This window comes from Rousettus aegyptiacus, unplaced genomic scaffold (genome assembly GCF_014176215.1).
Source record: "Rousettus aegyptiacus isolate mRouAeg1 unplaced genomic scaffold, mRouAeg1.p scaffold_m13_p_4, whole genome shotgun sequence".
In the NCBI taxonomy this organism is placed as follows: Eukaryota; Metazoa; Chordata; class Mammalia; order Chiroptera; family Pteropodidae; genus Rousettus; species Rousettus aegyptiacus.
This window is the reverse complement of record NW_023416307.1, coordinates 31,836,864-31,857,558: the sequence shown is the minus strand read 5'-3', so window position 1 is coordinate 31,857,558 and position 20,695 is coordinate 31,836,864. Positions and strand designations below refer to the sequence as shown.

At 38.8% G+C, this 20,695-nt stretch overlaps 1 protein-coding gene across 2 annotated transcripts in view; it reads right to left on the bottom strand.

Annotated features, from left to right (window-relative positions):
• Positions 1 to 17,093, bottom strand: part of FNDC3B (fibronectin type III domain containing 3B) — a 299,021-nt gene extending 281,928 nt beyond the window's left edge. The window contains exon 1 of one of the 2 annotated variants that reach the window (XM_016155721.2): positions 16,941 to 17,093. The gene's annotated coding sequence lies outside the window, so the exon portion shown is untranslated. Of the gene's footprint in view, positions 1 to 16,051; positions 16,139 to 16,940 lie in introns of those variants that run through there. The other variant, XM_016155639.2, reaches the window with a different exon arrangement.
• Positions 17,094 to 20,695: the final 3,602 nt, after the last annotated feature.

Genomic DNA, 20,695 nt, shown 5'->3' with positions numbered 1-20,695 from the left:
GATGGAAGCATATTCGGGAGGGGGGGCAGGGGACAAGTATTTAACAAACACTGGTCAATTAAGGCTCGAGAATTCTCACAGCTAATGATACTACCTGGCTAAATCTTCACATTCTTGCAAATGCAAACGTGTATTTCCTCAAGCTGGAAGATTTAGGTCAAAAGATGCCTGATGGGTTTGAAAAATAAAGACTCTCACTAACCAAATCATTCATAAAAGCAGCATTAGAAATAAGTGATACGTGCCCTCTGTTTGCCTAAAAGTTTCAATTCAGCGGACTATAGATAAACATCCTTGTACGCAATCATCCAGTCAGCATCCTGGAAAAAAATACCATTATGCTAAAGGTTAAGCAAGTTTATATAGGCTATCAGGTGTAATGTTCTGTAATGTTCTCCATGATTACTTTCCCATGGCAAAACTTGACTTGTGTTACTGACTTAGAAAAATAAATAATAATGCCTAACTTGTATCTTTGCCCTCATTTCTTGCCAAACTTAAATACACTAGATACATTTCGGGTAAATAGGTCAGACAATCTATAACAGATTCCAGCTGAGAGGTTACTAATCTGTACACCACTTCAAACCTAAATTCTCAATCGAGAAAACAATTCAGTCAAAGTGTCTGACTCCCAAACACTCTGAATATACCCTGAAATTTTGCAAAGCTCTTTAACTCCACAGGGCGTAATCAGTGTCAGGAGTCCTGAGAAGGCCTAATCTCAGGTGTCAAAAAATCCACTGGGACCGTTACTATGGGAAAAGGCTAGTAGAAAGCCCCTATCTCTTTTATAAGTAAAAGGTAAATTTGGATTTTAAAATAAGTCCTCCCAGATGTGTACTGTCTCATGTGCTCAAAATGTATTTTACGAAACACATATAAAACAGTTATAACACTAGTTACAACAGTCAAGAATTTCATACTTTGCTTCTTCTAAGTATTTATAGTGACAAATAAATGAGAAAATGTTATGAACGATGTTCATATTGATGACTGTCAGAAGCAAAATGTCAGAGGCAAAATGGTTACCACTACAGGTAAACTGCTAAAGGTGTTAGGAATTAAGAGAAAGGACAGTGTTCATAAAAACTCCATGGGTTTGCTGTTCTTTCCTATGAAGATGTTAGAAACTCCTTTCCAACATATGATTTCAGGAAGCAAAGAAAAAGCTCTAGCTGTCTTATCAATGCAAAATGAGACAATAACCTGAAGTTACGGTGCTAACACAAGAAGTTCTATTCGATATGAACTACAGATCCATTCAAATGGGATGATTTTTCTTACCTCCTCTAACACAAGGACTGAAACATCTGCTGCTCCTAGCGCTCGCTACGCATGTGATTCCAAGAAAGTCCCTTCCACTTATGATCTTCCTCTCATGTGTTTCATGGAAAAAATCTAATATTGAGTGTCTTAGAAGAAAAAATTATATACCAACTGAAAATCTGCAATAGAACATCCCAAAAAATATCAAAATAACAATAAAAATATTTTGTCTAAAGATATAGGAGGAATATCAACGACCTAAAAAATCATTTTTAAGAGGTTTCCCTCTTAAAGGACACAAAAGCAGCAATGAAATCTAAGTGAACTGTGAGATTAGAAAATGTAACCAAAAAACAGTGCTTATAATATGCAAGGACAAGCTTACATATTTTCTCTGTAACATTAACTAATACCAATTTTTTTCTTCTTGTTATTGAAACCAAAAAGTAATTGATTGCCGTAATGAATAAACAGATTTTCTTCGACATGAATGTTGCTTTTGAAAAGCAAATTTATCTTCTGAGACAAAGCCTTCCTTCAAGCAAGTGTCCAGCAGACAGGGTATATGTGAGAAACTGGGTAGTTTGCAAACATGTGGTCAGAAGTCCAGAACTGAGCCAGTTCTGACAATATTCAGAAAGCTTTTCTACACGCCTAACTTGCATATAAGCCCATTCATGATTTCAATGTGCATAATAAGGGCCAAACATCGCTATAATTACAAGTCAGAACATCAAGATTTTTTAAATGACACTGTTTTTATTCCAACCCAAGAAGCAACCTCTATGTAGCATTGCATGATTTTTTTTCCTCCTGCAAGTTAGAAAATTAAATTTTCTTCATTTCCAGCCAGGGGCCACTCAAACAAATCTAATGGGTGTAGACAGCATTTCCTGTCTACTGCAAGAAAATAATAGGATTGCCATTATTAACATAGCCCAAGGCATGCACTGAGGTGGGGCACTGAAGAAACTGACCTTTAATTTTCATCAGAAGCCTGCACTGACTGCCTGGTGTTTCGTTTTGTTTTTTAAAAAGGTGAATTTTTTCTCTCTCTCTCTCTTCAACATTAAGGTCTAACACAGGCTCATTCACTCTTATGGAGCAACACAGGTTCCAATGCCTTTCCATTCAACTGTTTATGTCTAGAACAACTCTGCCAGTAAACAACCAGCTAAAATTCAGTTTTATTTTTCTCCTTTTACTTTTTTTGGAGGTAGGATTCTAAATTTCAAGAAGGTGGTGAGACTTAGGTACTGCCAAAACAAACTATTCTTTCTACTCATTGACACCTCTGCAAAACATTCTATGTCCTTCTAAAAGAAATGAGCATCCGAATAACAATGAGCATCAAAGGTGGATAAGATTTCTAGAAATACTTTATGGTCTTATCCTGCAGTGCACTGTTCCCCAGCAGTGGCATTTTTACGCCATTAGAGATGAAGAACACCGTCTGAGGTGGTGACCCAGAGATGAAAGGCAGGTCTTGGGAGTCCCACGGTTTCGCCCACTACTGTCAAGGCCTGATCTTCTCTCTTAAAAACAGAACAATATCCACTAAAAAAGGGAGAGGGAATGAGAGGGAGTGACTCTCCTTTATTACAACTTTCCTTTGATCCTGAACTAAGGAGAGGAAGCAGAGCTGTCATATATCTACTTTAAAAGGGACAACCTCTCTGTGAGGGGGCAGGGAAGAAAAATACTGGTAGAAGCAGCACCTGTAATAATGTTTACACGGTATTCAGACGTGCTTTTTGTTTCCCTAAAGGGCTTCTTACATATATTCTTTCACTGAATGCCCATACTACCTGAACAGCTCAATTAAGATTTGCGATGAGTTGAAAAGCTGTCACTTGAACAAGAACAGTTAAACAGTGGCAAGGCCAAGACAAAACTGATGGCTCATATTCATATACACTTTTAAAATAACTGAGAGATGTTTTTAAATAATTATCATCCCATTACGTATGCCTAACAATTAAACGTCTGTGGTCAACGAATAAGATAATAAAATAGCATCTTGTTCAAAGCACTTGCTGAGCTAAATAGTCCTAACAGCAATTGATTTCAACAAAGCCACTGAGATTGAGTAACCTAACCCAAGTCAGAGTTAGAAATCTGCACAGTGGGGTCCCAAAGTCAGGTCTCAGTTTATAGAGCACATGGGCTTAATCATCCCATTATAAATGATGAGTAAGGATTTAACTTCTCACCAAAAATATTAATTCCAAGGCAAGTGGGTTTCCCATGCCCTCCAAATATGAAAACCATATGTAATAATCTGCTATTATTTATAAGGAGCCAAAGAAATCCCAAGAATGGTTTCTCTGAAAAGATGTTTCCTTTTAATCTAACATATCTTGTGATTAAACTTTCTAGAAAATCATTCTATGCTTTTTCATGAAAAATATTATGAGTTATTTCTTTTCTGAAATGAAACTCACTGAAGATATACAAATACAGCAATCTGTGTTAAGATTAAAAAAAAAAAAGTTCTTCATTAATCTGCCAAGCAGAACATCTGACGGCAGACTTAGAATTGTCCCTCTATTGAACTCACGGATGACTCAGTGGAAACTAGAATTTGGAAAATTTATCATCCCACATGAAACATAATAGGAACAAACTTGCTCACCTTTGTCGGTTCTACATCCTGCCCAAGCCCTGGCCCACACTCCTCTCCTCACTCCTACAACTCCTGCTCCTCACAAAGGCTGGGAAGGAAAACCTGCAAAACTAGCAAGTTAATAGCAAATGCTGAGGCCCAAAATTACTCCAAATGAAATGAAGCTAAGGTAATTTGGTAGAGAAATTTATTTGAATCCTCAATTCTTTCTCTTTTTAACCAGCTACTATGTCCTGACAGATGTGAATAAAGTCTTGAGAAAACTGAACTAATTTAAGAGAATCGGAAAAGTGAAACATAAATTGGAAGCAACATGTTTCCATGTTTAAATTTAATATAACCAGCAAGAGGCTAAATCTAAAAAGGTATATTTTTAAATTATTCAGATCAGAGGTATTACTATCCAGTTAAAACTACAGCACAGTAAACCCAGCGGGATTAAAATGTCAAAATCAAATAATCCTAGAGACAATTTACCATAAAATTTCTTAATGAAGAAGCAGTTAAAATATCTGTTGATAATTAAAGCCTGAAATAAAATATAAGCCTTAAAAATTGTTATTCATTTCTTCTCCCTCTCCCTGTGCCTCTTTAAAAAAAAAAAAAAAAAAGGCAATATTTTAAAAATTTAACTTCCTAAGTAGCTCAAAGCTAGTGATTTTATAATTTCCTAGACTATAAGTGGTACATACATGGACAAGTGTTAGTGTCCCTTATCTGAAATTATAAGTAAATCTCTACTTTTAGGTGATGATAGTGAAACTGCATGAAGGGTTAGATAAGAAGAGGGTCCAAGCAATTTAAAATAAATATAAGCAAATAAAATTCCCAAATCCTAAAATTAAATATATTCTTTTGCTTATAGATGCTTAAAACTGTCTTCTTTACATATTAGGGTGTAAAAGAGAATTTTAAAAATTAAGTACTCTTAAAAATTAGTTTGATCCTATGGTAATCTGCATCATGAGGATCACCACCAGGAAGTCCTGAAAGACTAATAAGGCAAAGACCTGCCAGGACACTGAGGAGCACTTTTCTGGGGTGCTGTACTCTCACAAGAAGTTTTACCATTTATGGCATCCCTCCTGGGCAGAAGTTTCGAGAAACAAAAAGTTGGTTCTAACAGTCTTCACCATTCTATGAAAACACAATCGCCAAAGAAGCACACAGCTCTTTTTGGGCCATGAGGAGCATTTCTGTGAAGCTGCAAGAAAAGTTTTTAGGTAATACAACCTCGGGGGCTGCATCTTCATTAGTCTCTTCATCCACACCACCCCACGGAAACATAAATAAAGCAAGCAAGTCAGGTCCCACTCCAGAGCCTTGTCCTTAAATCACCTTCAGTGAACTCACTTTCTAAAGATGGAGTAGAGAGCTACATGATTTCTAACAAAGGAAGCATTTAGGGTTGCCAGCTCCCCAGGTTTAGCCTGGACTGTCTGGGAAAGCACAGGGCTCCTCTGAATCCTGAGGTCACCTTTTATTAATCACAGGAGCTGCTCTTTGAGCTTACAGAGATGAGGCAGTTTTAGTCAATTCTGTGCCATTCCATCCCTGTGGCTGTCTTGGTGCAGCCCAAACACCACAAACTATTAACCTTAAAAGAAGGAAAGAGTTAGTGTTAAGCATAAGAGGACTTGCTTTTCCAGGTGCAAATTATAAGCACAGAATCTTTATATAAATTCACTTAAAATGAAAAGCACTGAGAAGAGGACTGCAAGATGGACAAAACTATATTGCTACAGAATGAAAAAGACTCTTTCATAGTTTTCAAATGTCTGAATAAAGTAAAACACTACCACCAGTTCTTTACCAACTGCTCTAGATTTTTCCCATTCACTATAATGAGTATCATATGTTAGTTTCTGTAAGTATACTTTTATTCTCTGGTTTCTCATTCCAAAGTTAAGCTGCTATTATAGAAAACAACCTAGAAAAATTTCCCTCTTGAAAGATGTCCAAAATATTATTTTTTCAAAAATAAAGTTTAGGCAATAGACAGGTTGATCACATGAAAGACAGTCAACTAATACTTGGCATTCAGTTACCTGGGAACACAAAGACACTGTTCCAGGACTGGAGATACAAATAACGTATTAACATGAACTACTGAGAAGCAGTGTGATACATCTGAGAAAAAAGTTCTTCAATCAATCTAGATGACCTTTTAAACCTTTTTGAGCATGTCTTCTCATCTTAATTCACTCAACAAACACTTATAGGGCACCTGGTCTTCAGCAGTGGATACTGGACACGTGCACAGAAAGATAGAAGAAATATCTACCTTGCAGAATTAGTTTAATGAATATGCCCGGCACATGGTAGGTGATTGATAATTGCTGGTCATCTCTATTACATTTTACATCTGACTTGTGGTCAGACTGGAAGTTTAGGGCATAAATGACATGTGTCCTCATTTCTATATCAAACTGCCAAGAGCTGGTTATCATCTTACCCCAAAGAATATGATGACAAAATCCCTCTGAGGAACCCTTAAATTCTCCCCAGTTCCTATCTGGAGTTCTCTGATCTCCTAAGTACGTTTCCCGCCTCACTTCTTTCCTGCCATAGGTTAAAAAACTTAAAGGACAGACGTCAATAAGGTCAATTTCCCAAGCCTGAGTTTCCCAAACTTGTCTGATTGTCTTATTCACCTGAAATGATTAACATTTCCAGATGCTACACATAATGAATAAGACATAATCCCCCAGACATAATAAGAGCCCTCTGTACCTTCCATCACACATATACACCCCTACAATATGCTCCAAGAAATTCTTTAACTCAGGCACGCTTTAATTCCACCTTCAACAGCTGTGGCCAGTCTCCTCAGGTTTTCATGACATGCTCTTTGACCCTTTCTCCAAGGCTTAGTTCAGCACTCAACACTCTGGCCACGAGTCTCCAACATCTTAGGAAAGTACATTTTGGAGTTTTGTTTTCTGTCCCTTAATGTCTCCCTTCTAGAATTTTTCTACAAAAGGATCATTTTAAACTACTACAAATCTCTGAAAAGTTACCTTTTTCAAAAAAATAATTTTATTAATTTATAATTCCCAACTGACTCCAATAGACAAGCAAAATACACAAAAGGAAGGGCCACATTCTTATGGAATTGAAATAGAAGCTACTCGTTCAAATTTTTTGAAATCTGTTAGCTATCTAATATAGACAAGAAAAAAGTCCATGTATTTTCTGCAGAACTTTAAAACAGCAATACATGAAAGGCTAAGTTTGCACTGAAGATGACTCATGTCTTTGTTTTAATTTGTTCTATATTAAATCCCTACCATGAGAGAAAAACTCAAAAACTGTGGAAACACAAAAAATGTCTGTAACACAACTCATGCTTCAAAAAGGTCAACTTCAGTAGAAGTACCTGAGGAGAGGTACTAAGTTTAAATGGCACATTCAGCCTAGTTCATCCATCTAGCCATCTAGCCATCCAATGAACATTTACTATGCATTCACCATTACAGACCTTACATCAGTAGTAATCATCTCTACACTCAAGTCAAGGTGACAAGGAGACAATGAGACCACAGGGAAGTGTTCTGAAAAGTATAAAGTGCTAGAAGAATTTGAAGTGATTAATTACCTAAAATGATGATTCTATAACAAAATGAGGATATGTAAAATAGAATGTGACATTCTTTTCCCTTAAATGAGTTAAAAATCAATGAAGACTGCTGTGAACATAATGTTGTAGTAACTCTTTATATCTCTACTAGATATAAAGAGACCCTGACTCTCAGTAACTTTCGGTACCAGTTACTAATGATCCGACTACTTGTACAGTTAAGAAGCAGATCATGGAAATAGACCAGCAAAGAAAATAACCCCATGTAAAGAGCAAAGCATGCATACACACTAGCACCATACTCTTGCAACTACATACTGTTTTCCAGTTCAAGAATTAATAAACTTATGGATAGCAAAAACTGTACAGTCCACAGTATGCGATAGCCCCTACAACTGGATATTTGTATATATATATGAACTTATAACTTTCTATTTGAATATCAATATATTTTCAGTATTCCTAGCATGCACTTTTTATCTGATGTTGAAGTTTTACATCTAATTACTTAACAAAAATCCTGCCATCTTTTCATAAGTAATCTACCCAAACTCAATATCAATGTCTCAGGAAAAAAAAAAAAAAACTTTAGAGAACAGTAACTTCTATGAAATTATTAGATACGAGACAAATTCAGATGAATAAAACAGAATACGACATGTTTACTTTCTTTCACTACTTCCAACAGATTTTAGTAAAGAAATGAATGTTAGCACCTAATGCATTTCTAACGTTAGTTCTAGCTGAGATGACTTAGGCCATTTCTCTAAGTGGAAATCAAAATTCTTCCTAAAGTACTGAAGATTGCAAAACTGAATAAGATGTTTAAAGGCTAGAAAATATGATTGGTCTAACTGTACATCTTACCCCCTGGTTTTTAGATGACTCAGTGAAATTCAGGATAGAATTTATGTGCTGAGATGGTCTGTGGATATTAATATTAATAAATTACCTGGTTCATCTAAATTTTAAAATGTCTTTTCTTCCCTCCAGAGATGTACTTCTTTTAAATAGTGTCCGCTTAAATTAAAGTCAGCTAATAAAATAAAGAAACTCAGATCTCCAAAAACAGCCTAGGGGAATCTACCATTAGGCTGCAGTAGAAGGGGGCGGGGGTGGGACTACACACACCAGCACGCTGGAGTAGACCACGGGGGAGCAAACAGATAGTGTAGAATAAATCTCCAATATTTGTTTTCACTTTTTATTGTGATAAAATATACATAACAAAACATTTACCATTTTAACCATTTGTAAGTATACAATTCAGCGACATTAAATACATTCGCGATGTTATACAACCATCACTACTATTCATTTGCAGAACTTCTTCATTACCCCTAACTGTGCCCATTAAACATTAATCACATTCCCTTTTCCCCTGGTAATCTCTATTTTACTTTCTGTCTCTATGAATCTACCTATTCTTGATACACATATAAGAGGAAAATTACAATATTTGTCCTTTTGTGTCTGGCCTATTTTCACTTAGCATAATATTTTCAAGGTTCATCCACGTTGTAGTATGTGTCAGCGTTTCCTTCCTTTTTATGGTTGAATAATATTTCATTGTATGTAATACCACATTTAGTTTATCCATTCATCTGTGAATGGACACTTAGGTCCTTTCCACCTTTTGGATATTTTAACTAATGCTACAGTAAACACTGGTGTACAAGTTAACTTTTTGAGTCCTTGCTTTCAATTATTTGGGGTATATACCAAGGAATGGAATTGCTAGGTAATTTTATGTTTAACTTTTTGAGGAACCGCAAAACTTTTTCACAGCATTGCATCTTTTTACATTCCCAACAATACACTACGGTTCCAGTTCAATATACTTTTAAGTATTATCTGATTCACTAATGCAGAACGTTTCCCTCTACTATTTTAAATCTAAATTATTTTTCCTCAGAAAATCCACAATAAAGAAATCAGGAACAGTAATTTCTAAAAAGTCTTTTAGTATTTTACTCTTAAACGACTTAAATAGAAGATAAAGAATGTGATGGAAAAAGTACCTTAAAATATAAGAGCGTAATATCCTACAAATGTCCTACACATATAACTTGCACTGTAAAAACTGGTCAACCTAACCCCTAAATAATCACATGCTAGAAAATCTCATGTGTGAGTAACTAGATGTAAATATCCTGAGATATTTTTAAAGAAATTTACTCTTTTTTACCCATCAGTCCACACGGCACCTAGAACTAACCTAGAACTAACGTACCCCAGAAGGTCTTCCTTTAGTGAAAGTGGAGAAGAAACGGGTAATGAGCTTATCTAAATACTATTCCCAGGACTTTCCACAACATTGACCACACCGGAGGCAAAAGAGATAGGCAGCTAAAAGCAATAATGTCGTTCTTAAATCTTTAACACCTGCTCTCACCAATCTGCCATCAAGTGCTTACAGGTGACAAAAGAAATTAACAAGTAGCAAAAAAAAGTCAACAGAAAACCTCCAAAACAAACCCACTGGCACAGATGGAGTCTATTGGTGGGGGTGGGGCGAGATGGGGTAGGTGGATATTTGCTTACTGTTGTGATTTACATTGCATACAAAAATACAGTTCTAGCTTTTGCTGGTAAACTGTTCCTAGTTCACATGATGACTTTAAGTATATCAACATTTATTTCATGACAATCCAACAACTTCCAAGGGCTCCTCTGAAACGCCCTGCAGTGGAACTAGCTTCAACCCATACTGCAGTTTTACATAGCTGTTAAATAAATTGATTTTTCCAAGGTGCTTAAAAGTGGCTTATTCTCCTAATTTGGTAAATATTCCCTTTATGATCTATTTAAAACTTTAGTTACAGAATAACCTTTTCATACAGAATAGGAAGCCAAACTTTATGCTTAACTTGTCTGGATAATTGCAAATTCCTAATTAGTTACATCCAGAACAATGGAGTTATTTTTAAGAGACCCCTCTTTTACCAGCTGTGGAGAATCTCAGTCCCTTAAGAATAAATTAAATGTTATTTCCTGGGATTTTAGAATCTTCGATTATTTCTCATACTACATTTGCTCATGTATAAAGGCAATTTTGTAGACAATTCTTTCAACTGAGAGCTTTTTATAATTGAAGACTAATACTATTAATCAATTTATTTTTCTAATTGGTTGCCTTTATAAAAATCTTTATCTCCCAGAGTGAAAACAAAGATGTATCAGCAGCCTTAAATTCTAATAAAAATTTTGTTTTAACATAGCCTTTAAGTGCTCCAATTTTAACACTTCTCAAATTTCAGAAAGCAGCAAAAAAGTTGCCACCATCCTGCCCTAGGAGTTGGTGGTAGACAGTTCTCAACACAACATTCCAAAAATATGAGCAAAATACCCCCCTGTAAATAAAACAGAAAAACGCCTTCCATTTGCCAAAAAAAAAGTCAGAACAGAGTAGAATATTCCATTAACAAAGAACCTAGTCTAGAACTCAATAAATGCCTTGAGTCAATAAACAAGGAATGAAATAAAATGAATTTTAAACTCAAATATAATCATTTAATATAAGACATTTTAAACATTAATACATACTAGAATCTCAAATAATGCTAATTTTGGCTCAATACCATCTCACTAAAATCTTCTCCCTCCAGTTATTTTAAAACTGACAAGCAGTTGTGATGATATGACAGAAACAAAACATATGAGGAGCCAATGCCTGAACCAACGGTGAGTGCTGCCAAAGGCATCTCATCACCGAAGGCTATTAAAATTACAATCCCAGAGTTACAGAATGCTAAATTTGCATATCTCAATTAGGGACAAAAAAAGAGAAAAAGATTCAAGGACTGATCCAGTTCCAAATTCAGAAACATCCCCACCTGTAATGGCTGATCACCAAAGTTCATACCTTGCCTGAGTTATAGTTGGTGGTTTAAAAGCCTCACGGCCCCCCATCCCACCCCTAACTCCAGATACATTTAGTTACCAAAGGTTGATCCTTGACACTAAAACTGCACCATAAACAACTTCCCTCTGGACAAGCTTGTGATTAGGGACTGGACTCTCACTGGTTGTACCTTGCAAAAAGTTCAAGCACCAACCATAAAATCACCCTTCCACATGAACGTGTGCTTAGCTTCTACAGAAGCCAGCCTTCCTCTAGCCACAATGATTCAAGTATTCTCCGCCTTTTAAAATACATAATACCATACCTTACTGTACTGTTTAAGGCAAAATATATATGCTTGTGAATATTCCCCTATATTCAAAGGCATTCAGAGTAAACTGAAGAATAAGGCTTCTCCTCAACCACCTACGTGTATTCTCAGCAGGTGTAAGGATAAGAATTACAGTTTACTTGAAAATGTCTAAGCACAAAAAAAATTCATTTAATAGGTTAACCTCATTAATGTGAAGAAAAGCAATTGTGATTTCTAAAGTGGAAACAGGTAGGCTGCAAAGACTCCTTACACTGAAAATGATTCTTTTCCTCCCCCATACTCAGCTATAATTATTGAAAGCTCAAATAATAGGCTTACTAAGATTATATACAAGGACTAAGCCAAAGCCTCTATCATTCAATATTGGCATTTCCTCTAAGAGACTGTACTTTTCCCCTCCACCTCAAAAACGACCCTGAGTCAAGTAGGCTGTCCTGTCTACTTAAACAATGCTAAAGCTACAGGTCACATCTAAGGAAAAACTACCCCACAAAGGTGAAGTTGGGATGACTTATGTACAGTAGAACTTTAGAGGTCACAAATCAACTATTCCATTCGGAGTTGGGAGAAAATGAAACACAGCAATCTAAAACTTGAAACTTTATTAACTCATCACAAAGAAAAAAATAAATTTCTTTTCAAACTATCCAAACACAATTTGGAAGTTTCTGAAAACATGCAAACACTGTAGGAACAGCTAGCTCAGTTTTAAACTTTGGAATATAATGAAATACGGAGTTTGCATAGGCTTTACCGAACACTTTTCAGTACACTGACCCATTAATCCCTGTGACAACCATCTGAAAAATTGTATGCATAAGATGTTTTCTCCTTATATTAAAATGAGGAAACCCAGACCATGAGTGGCTCATAATTTTATCAAGGACATACACCTGAAAAGTAAAGTGAGCTCCTGACAGACTAGATATTGATTTCAAACTGATGATCTGATGTGGCCCTCACTAGAGGTATAAGATTTCTAATCTTTGTCCATCATGTTGACATCTTTGTTTTAAAATTCACTATCTCTCATTTGTATTAAACACCTTGAAGTCCTACAAATGGAACCATACATCATGAGTTAAATCATGTTTCCTGTATTTGTCACACTCACGAGAACACTATAATCCTATTTATAACATGGTTCTCATCCTCATTCATTGACGGTAACTATGCTCCCAATGGTCAGGAATGGGTATGAACAGGCTGTTTCAGCTATCTGAACAGTCCCACTGACACTTTCCTTACCTATAGTTGAATTTACAAATTTCAGAGAGCTGGAGGCCATGCGATTCACATAACACTAAAATAATACGGCTTAAAAGCTCATTTACTAGTTTAGGCATTCAGGATCATACAATGCTAAACGTTAGAATTATGAACTGCAATTATGCCATAGTACAATAACTATGGTATAGCATATTCAGATAGATTTATACTGAACCTGGAAGTCACCTTTTTAAAAGTCCTAATAAAAATCATTAATCATTTGTCTTTTCCCAAAAATAGTATGGAAAGGGAGGGAGGGAAGAAAAGATATTTATTGGGTTATTGCATATTTATGAATGGAATCTAGATAAATGAATGCTTACTTTAACATGACTTGAAATTTTCACTATTTCTTACAAAATCAGAAAGTTCTTGAAATTCTATCAGTGTCTAAAATGCAACAGAATTAAATGAAATCCAATAATCAGAAAATTATTTGACTATTTGCCACCAAAAGAATCTCTGTTACTGTTTGAATCATTTGAATTTTACTCCTTGATAGCAAAGCAAGGATTTCAATTCTTCAGATTAATTGTGGAGCCACAAAAGGAAAATTAAATGACAGTTTGGCAGTATTATTTACCTAAAACTTATTAAGCCATTTAAAAAGAATCATCCAATGAACAAGTAAATATAAGTCTTAGGAGGTCATTTTTTTAACTTCCCATTAGGGAGTTTTCATGTTGCCTATTTACACTCTTCTGTTACACTAAAATATCCAACAAGCTAGCTGACTACCTTTTCAGCAATTCCTAATAAACAATTATTTCAACCAAACATGAAAATGTCATTTAAAGTTTTTGTCCATCAGTTTTTACCATGACATGCAAGCATTTAAAAATAATAATAATTTGCTTATTTTTTTTTTATCCAAAGTGCGAAAGCAAAATTGAGCTATAGCTAATTCAGTATTTAAATTCCACTTAAGAGATGAATCTAAACATCTCCTGGAAATGTGGAGGAAAACCAAACTAGCTCTAAAAAGCAATACAACCCAGTAAAATGTGAATAAATTTGGGAATCAAAAAGTTCTACACTGAGATCTCCAACATGGTAACCAGTAGCCACAAATAGCAGTTTAAAATAATCAAAAGTACATAAAATTTAAAATGCAGTTCCTCAGTCCCACTAGCCACGTATCAAACCTACAACAGCTACAGCTACATGTGGCTGGTGACTGCCATATTGGTCAGCACAGATACAGAACAATTTCCATCATCTTAGAAACTTCTATAATGCTGTTGGTAGCTATGTGATCTTACACAAGTTACTTAATTTCTATGAATCTCAATGGCCTTATCTGTAAAATGTCCATAACATCACCTAAATTGAAAGACTGTTATTCGAATTTTAATGATAAAAATACAAAGTACTCAGTATGCATTAGATATCCAAGAAAGAGTAGCTATTAATACAATCCTATATTGGACTTTAATCTATGAAAGTAACCTTGAACAAATCACTTCCCCTCCTTGGACGTCATTTTCCTAAAATTGAAAACTTTGAGAAGTTCTTCTGGTTAACTTTTAAGGATGCTATATCAAATTCCACCATGTTAAATGAAGTGTTAAGCAATAGGGGCACAAACTCCTACTGAGTAAACTACTAGCTGGGTTCCTAGAGCTTCTTAACTGATCCCAAGCATTCTTCCCCAAACCCCATAACACTAGCTCTGCAATACAGCCATGGTCTGATGTGAGCTATTTATAAAGTCTGTCTTAAAAGGTTACCGGAATATCTTTCTGAAATTGTATATACTGTAATTAGAAGCTACAACCCCCTATTCCGTGATGATATCTTGCAGTCTTAACATCTCTTAAATGAACACTATCTTTACAGACGAAATTTTTTCTTAAAGCGTTTAAACAAAAATACTTTTAAAAGCATATGCAAGTTTAAGTACAATTTCTAATGACTTTTTTTTAACCAGCCCTGCCTCATTCTTAGCCAGCTTGTGGGTGACCCTATAGTGTTTAAACAAAGTAAGAATTATACCCTCCCTCAGTGAAGTCCCAAAGACTTTACCCTCTGCTAACAGATGCTCCCAGGGAGCCAGGAAATTACCAAACGCCAGGTCCACAAAGTTTGTGGGCTTCCAACGAGCGGGAACCAAGGGTCCCCACACAAGGCACAAAACCAGGGCCACAGGCTATGGGCTGCAGGCCTCTTCCCCGGCGTTGATCAGTCCCCCAAAGTCACAGCTTTAACTTGAGTGTGGAAGAGCAACTCAGGCAGTACAAATCAGAACAGAGCAGTGTTCTTTAGCCTAAGGCCTAAAGCCTCCAAAAAAAAAAAGTGTTATTCCAGAGCAGATTCCTTTTCTTCCGGGTCTGTCTGCTCCCTCTGACTCTTTGCCCATAACCACCCCTTTCCCAATGCCCCACCTCTCTCCACATTTAAAAAAAAAAAAAAAAAGTGACTTATTCCCTCTCCCTTTGCTTTCCCTAGGAAGGCCTGGAAACTGGAGGAAATTCAAAGCAAATTAACTGCAAATTAAAAAATAAACAGACAAGCAATCAGGGGGTGCCCACTCAACAAAAGAAGTCGCCAGTTCCAAAAAATGATTAAGTATGGATGAAAGAAGGGAAGGGAGAATAGAATCCAACAGGGATGGAGAGATAAACGTGTGGATTTGGGGCTCCAGCGTCGGCCCATCCTGGCCAAATTCAAAATTTTGTTTCAAGAAAATGGTTGCCTGAAGAGAAAATAAAAAGTTGTAACTTTTAAGAAAGTCGGAAAACGGCACTGTCTTGAAGAAAGTGCCACTGCTTCCCTTCGTCAGGGATGGCAGGGTGGGAGCCGAGATTCGAAAAGCTCCAACTCCAACCGCGCAGTCCTGGAAGCCTCCCCGCCAACGGCGCCGTGGGACCTCCCAGCCCTGTCTTCCCAGTACCAGGCCGGGGTGCTCTGGCTCTCAAGGGGCACTGGGATGGGACTTTTGGGAAACTTCGTGGGCACAACCCGAGGCCCCACTTTCCGCCCAGTGACAGGCCCATCCCACGCCGACCGGTCCCCGTCCCGCCGCGGGCACCAGACAGTCCGCACGGCCCCTCCCAGCCGCCTCGGGGAACGGATTCCTCCCACCCGCCCCACCCCCGGCCAAGGCGCCCCTCGAGGTGACCGACTGACCGGAGCTACGCTGGCCCACACACCGGGTCGCCCGCTCCTTCCCGCCGCGCCCCGCTCCCCCACCCTAGCTTCCAGCCGCCTGGCTCGCCGAGTCCCGCCGCGGCCGCCGGTTACCGCCCCCAGCCTGGGGGGAGCCCGGGGGGCAGGACGGGGAGGGAGGACGTGGCGCGCCCAGAGGTGGCCAGCAGCAAGGCGGGGAGTGTCCCGGAGAGGCCCGGCCGGGGGCGGGGGCCCGGCGGGGGCTCGGGACCCTCCCGGCGAGCATCTGCGGGTCCGAGGTCCTGGCCCACCCCGCTGGGCGCGGAAAGACGGCCCCAACTTCCAGCCCAGTTCGCACGCCCGCCCTCCGCCCTCCACCATATGGAAATCTACATCCTCGGAAAGTGACACGTCGAAGATTCCTCGGCCTCTCCACCCGCCCTCCCCCTCCCGGGCAGCGTTCCTTTCCGCGGAGATTCCGGGAGGGGGAGCGGATTCCTCGGACAAAATTTGCTGGGAAGGCTGGGGAGAGCTGGGGGGGAGGGAGAGCCGGGAGGCACTGCCCAGATTTTTTTTTTTTTCCATCAAGAAGAATCTACCCGTTTCTTTCCCTCCTCCGAGCCCTGGCAAGCTGAAGGGACGTGCGGAGAACTGGAGCCTAGCCAGACGCGGCCCCAAAGCGGAGGCCGATCACCTCCCGGGGCTCGTGTTGCCGGGGCACCCAGGCGAGCGCGGGGTGCCCCAGCACTCTGGCGCCAAGTTTTCCCCGGGAAGCCGGGCGCGCCGGGAACGCTCCGGGACAGGAATGCACTTTGGCGGACTCGGCGTCCAGCTGGGGTTTTCCAGCGCCCCGGGACCCGGCAGCCGAGACACGGAGCTCGGGTCCCCTCCAGTCTCCTGCACGCCTTACCTTCCCTCGGGCTGAAAAACGGGGCTCCGGGCGCGCCACACACCGGGTCGCCCACGCCTTCCCAGCCGGCAACCCAGAGGATCCCTGCCGTCCTCTTCGCTGCTCCCGCCGCCGCCGCCGCCGCCGCTCTCCTCCTCCTTCGCCAGCCGCCGCCGCTCAAATAACTACCAGGAGGGTTTGATGGGGGATTCCGCCATGTCAATGATGTCGGGACCACATGGGGCTTAGGGACCCGCCCACTGCCGTAAACTGCCGAGTATAACCGCCTCCAAAAGCTCGGATTTGCTGGAGCTGCTGGAGCCTCCTTTGCCCCACAGGCCTGCATAAACTAACCAGAAAGTCAGTTGGTTTTAGCCAGACTAAAGAAGTCTGAGGCTCTGGGGAACTAGCAACTCCTGAAAGTTAAGGGCTGCACGTTCTACAAAAGATCGCCAAATACCAATATAAATGCAGTGATTGCTGAGTAATAATCAGAGCTAAGACGATGACTTTTTTAATATACACATATATTAACTTTTTAAAAATCCCCCACAACAACCTTGTGAGCTGTTTTGTCGCTCCCTTCTCTATTTCCCACAGCACTTTGTTCACACGGCTAACAATGTGAACAGATTTTATTATATCAAAATTAAAATATGTTTCCCCCTTTCAGTGTCAATGTGCGCTCACAAGAGCAGAGACTGTTCCTTGCTCTTATCTATTTCTGTTACCTATCAAACATAGCACAATGCATAGGCCACATTATTTAATTGTTAGGTTTATATTAATTAATTCAAACGTATCCTATTACACGGCCTCAAAATGGTTAACCGACTGCATCCCATCCTCTCCTTCAAATTTTCCAGGAGTCAAAAGAATAGAAATTGTCCCAGAAAGGCCCCTTCCCTCCTTACCTTCCCAGGTATTCTGAATAATTACATTCAACCTCAACTATTAGGCTACAAAGAAGTATTCACTAGTGACCAGAGGCAACAAATTACTTTCATTGACCTAAAAAATAATAGCCGTCTATGAAATAGTTATTGTACATAGTACTGTATTAAAGTCCAAAAACATAAACAAATACTGAGAAAGATCTCCTTTCCTTGTGGAATTTGTAATTCTTTTCTGGAGATGTGGAGGATGATGGTGAATGCAGGTGAAGCCCTCCTGAAGGGCTTCTTTCCTCAGATGTACCCAAAGGGGCTCATGAAACCATCTTTCCAAAACATAGTTCCAATACTAGGTCATAGTTCTTCATGAAAAGAAAAATAAAATAAAAATAAAAAGTAGTGGTTCTCCAACTCCAGCCCTCAGCTTCTTTGGCCTCCCCCTGAGCCATGCCCTTCAACCCAGCTGTACTTGCTTGACTTCAAAACACATTTCTGTCCCATTGTAGGTGCTTTCACTCTGCCTGGAGCATACTTCTTCCTCTACCCTAAGGTAAGCTCATTTACTCATCTTTGAGCTCCAAAGAAAATCACTCCCTCCCTCCCCACAGCCTCATAGCTTCTTTCCCCACAATCTCATAATTCTTTTTAGTTCTCACATTGTTTATCTCTTCCATTTGACCAAATCTTGTTCACTTTTGCATTCCCAGCATCAACCTAGCATTGTGGTTTGAATATACTACCGCCTTATAAATGTTTGTTGAATAAATTAATTGTGAGTATGTGAAAGAATTTGCATGGCTAGATACATGACAAACTTCAAAGGGTGGAAGGTTAAATTCAAGTGTTGAAGGACAGGCTTGATAAAGGAGGTAAAAGTAAGCAAGAGAAATTCAGAACACAAAAGTATTTCTGCCTATTTCTTCCCCTAGACTGAATTTGTTCTAATTAATTAAGAAGAATCAAAGAAGAATCAAAAAAAGAGGAGGGGGAAGGAGAGGAGGAGAAGGAAAAAGAGAAGGCAGAGGAAGAATCAATGTACAAAAAATGCTTAAAATTTAAATGTTCAATACATGGTGTTGGTGTGTCATTCTATTCATCAATTGTGGCACAAAATAGAAACCCCATAAATGTTTGTAAAATGAGAGGAAATATTATGTAGTAGAAAGAGCATGGAAGTTATAATCCGACAAAAGCCAGTGACGTTGGCAGTTATTGAAGTTCTCTGACCCTCGGTCTTCTTATTTATTAAATGGCAATATTGCCTTCCTATTGTGGAATCTGAGAAAGAAGATACCTATTAAGAAGGCCTCCTGGTGTCTAATGGGCTCAAATTGTAAAAAAAAAAAGAAAAAGAAAAAGAAAAAGAAAAAGAAAAAAGGAAGAAAGAAAGAAAGAAAGAAGGAAGGAAGGAAGGAAGGAAGGAAGGAAGGAAGGAAGGAAGGAAGGAAGGAAGGAAGAAAAATAGTCTACCAGTCATTTCTAAACAGGAGCCTTTCATGTAAGCCAAGTTTTAGGGAGAAGGCTGCACTGAGCTGCCTGCCTGCACTGTGTTCCTGACATTTGAGCTAGCCCTTATACAGGAGTTCCTGGAACTGTATTTTAATCAATAGAACTGAGGTCTTCCCCATTCAATCAAGCTGCACAGCTATATTCTCATCAGCATCTTCACTAACCAATTAGAGCAACTCCATTCTGATCAATCAAGACAGTGCTTTTTCAGACCAAACTACAAGGATTTGCAGTCTTTATTTGCATGAGGACAGACCAATCAGAGACCAGGACAGGGACTTCTGTCTATATAAGTTAGCTCCCCTCTAGCTCAGGAGGCAAACTTTCCATGGAAAGTCTGTGTTTCATCTGCTGGAGCTGAAACACCTAGGATATCTCCACTGGAGCAGAGCAGTCTAGCAGGATAGAGACCCTCCCCTCTCTGCCTCAGGTAATTGAGCTGTAACACTATTGAACTGTTCTCACAGCCATGCTGTATCACAACTGAGCTGTTTGCACTAAATAAAGTTTTCTTCTTCACCACATCCCAAATTGAAGATTACTGTTGGCATTGAATTGGCACCAACTATCAGTTGATACTACTAAGGTTGTTGTGAAGATTAAAAACCTCCAGCACCAGATTCTCAATAAATAAATATTGTTTCCTTCTTGAGTGAATGAATGAACAAGTGAATGAATTAAGGAAAATGTTTTTCCTGAAGGGTAATAACAGCACAGAAAATTGGAAACTTCAAGGAAAAAGATGGGATTTTTGAGAGGGCTCTCAACTACACGTTAAGGGATTTAAATTTAATACAATGAGAAAACCCGGGGGGTTATAGAGACATGAAGTGATTGAAATAGGTTTCAAGGTTGATTATTCTGGCGGCCAAATATAGAACAAGGCTCATTCAGAGAGGCATGCTCTGAACCTACTTGGGAAAGGATAAAGAGTAGACATGAATGATGACTCTGGAAATGGAAAGAGGAGCCTCAACCTAAGACAATGAGTCCTATTATCTGGTGTCGATGGCCGAGGTCACCTCCCACCTAAGGTTCCAAATTATCGAACCATAGTCACACCATAAAGTTTGCTCAAAAATCACTTTAGGATTTGCTCAAACACAAAAATTAACATCTAAATGAAGATACCTGGAAGTTAAGGCCTATAACAAAACATACAGATTTATAAACCCATCACCCATGCAATGCAGGCTGAGTTGTATAAAAAAAGATTCAGTTATACTACTTTATCTCAAATAACGTATAACAAAAGAAATGCAACTTTAACACAAAGAAAAGCATGACTTTTGAAACTAGTATTGAAATCTCTCAAACCATTAAAACTTTGACTATTCTGTAAGTCTAAAATTTTTACATTTAAACCTCTTTCTA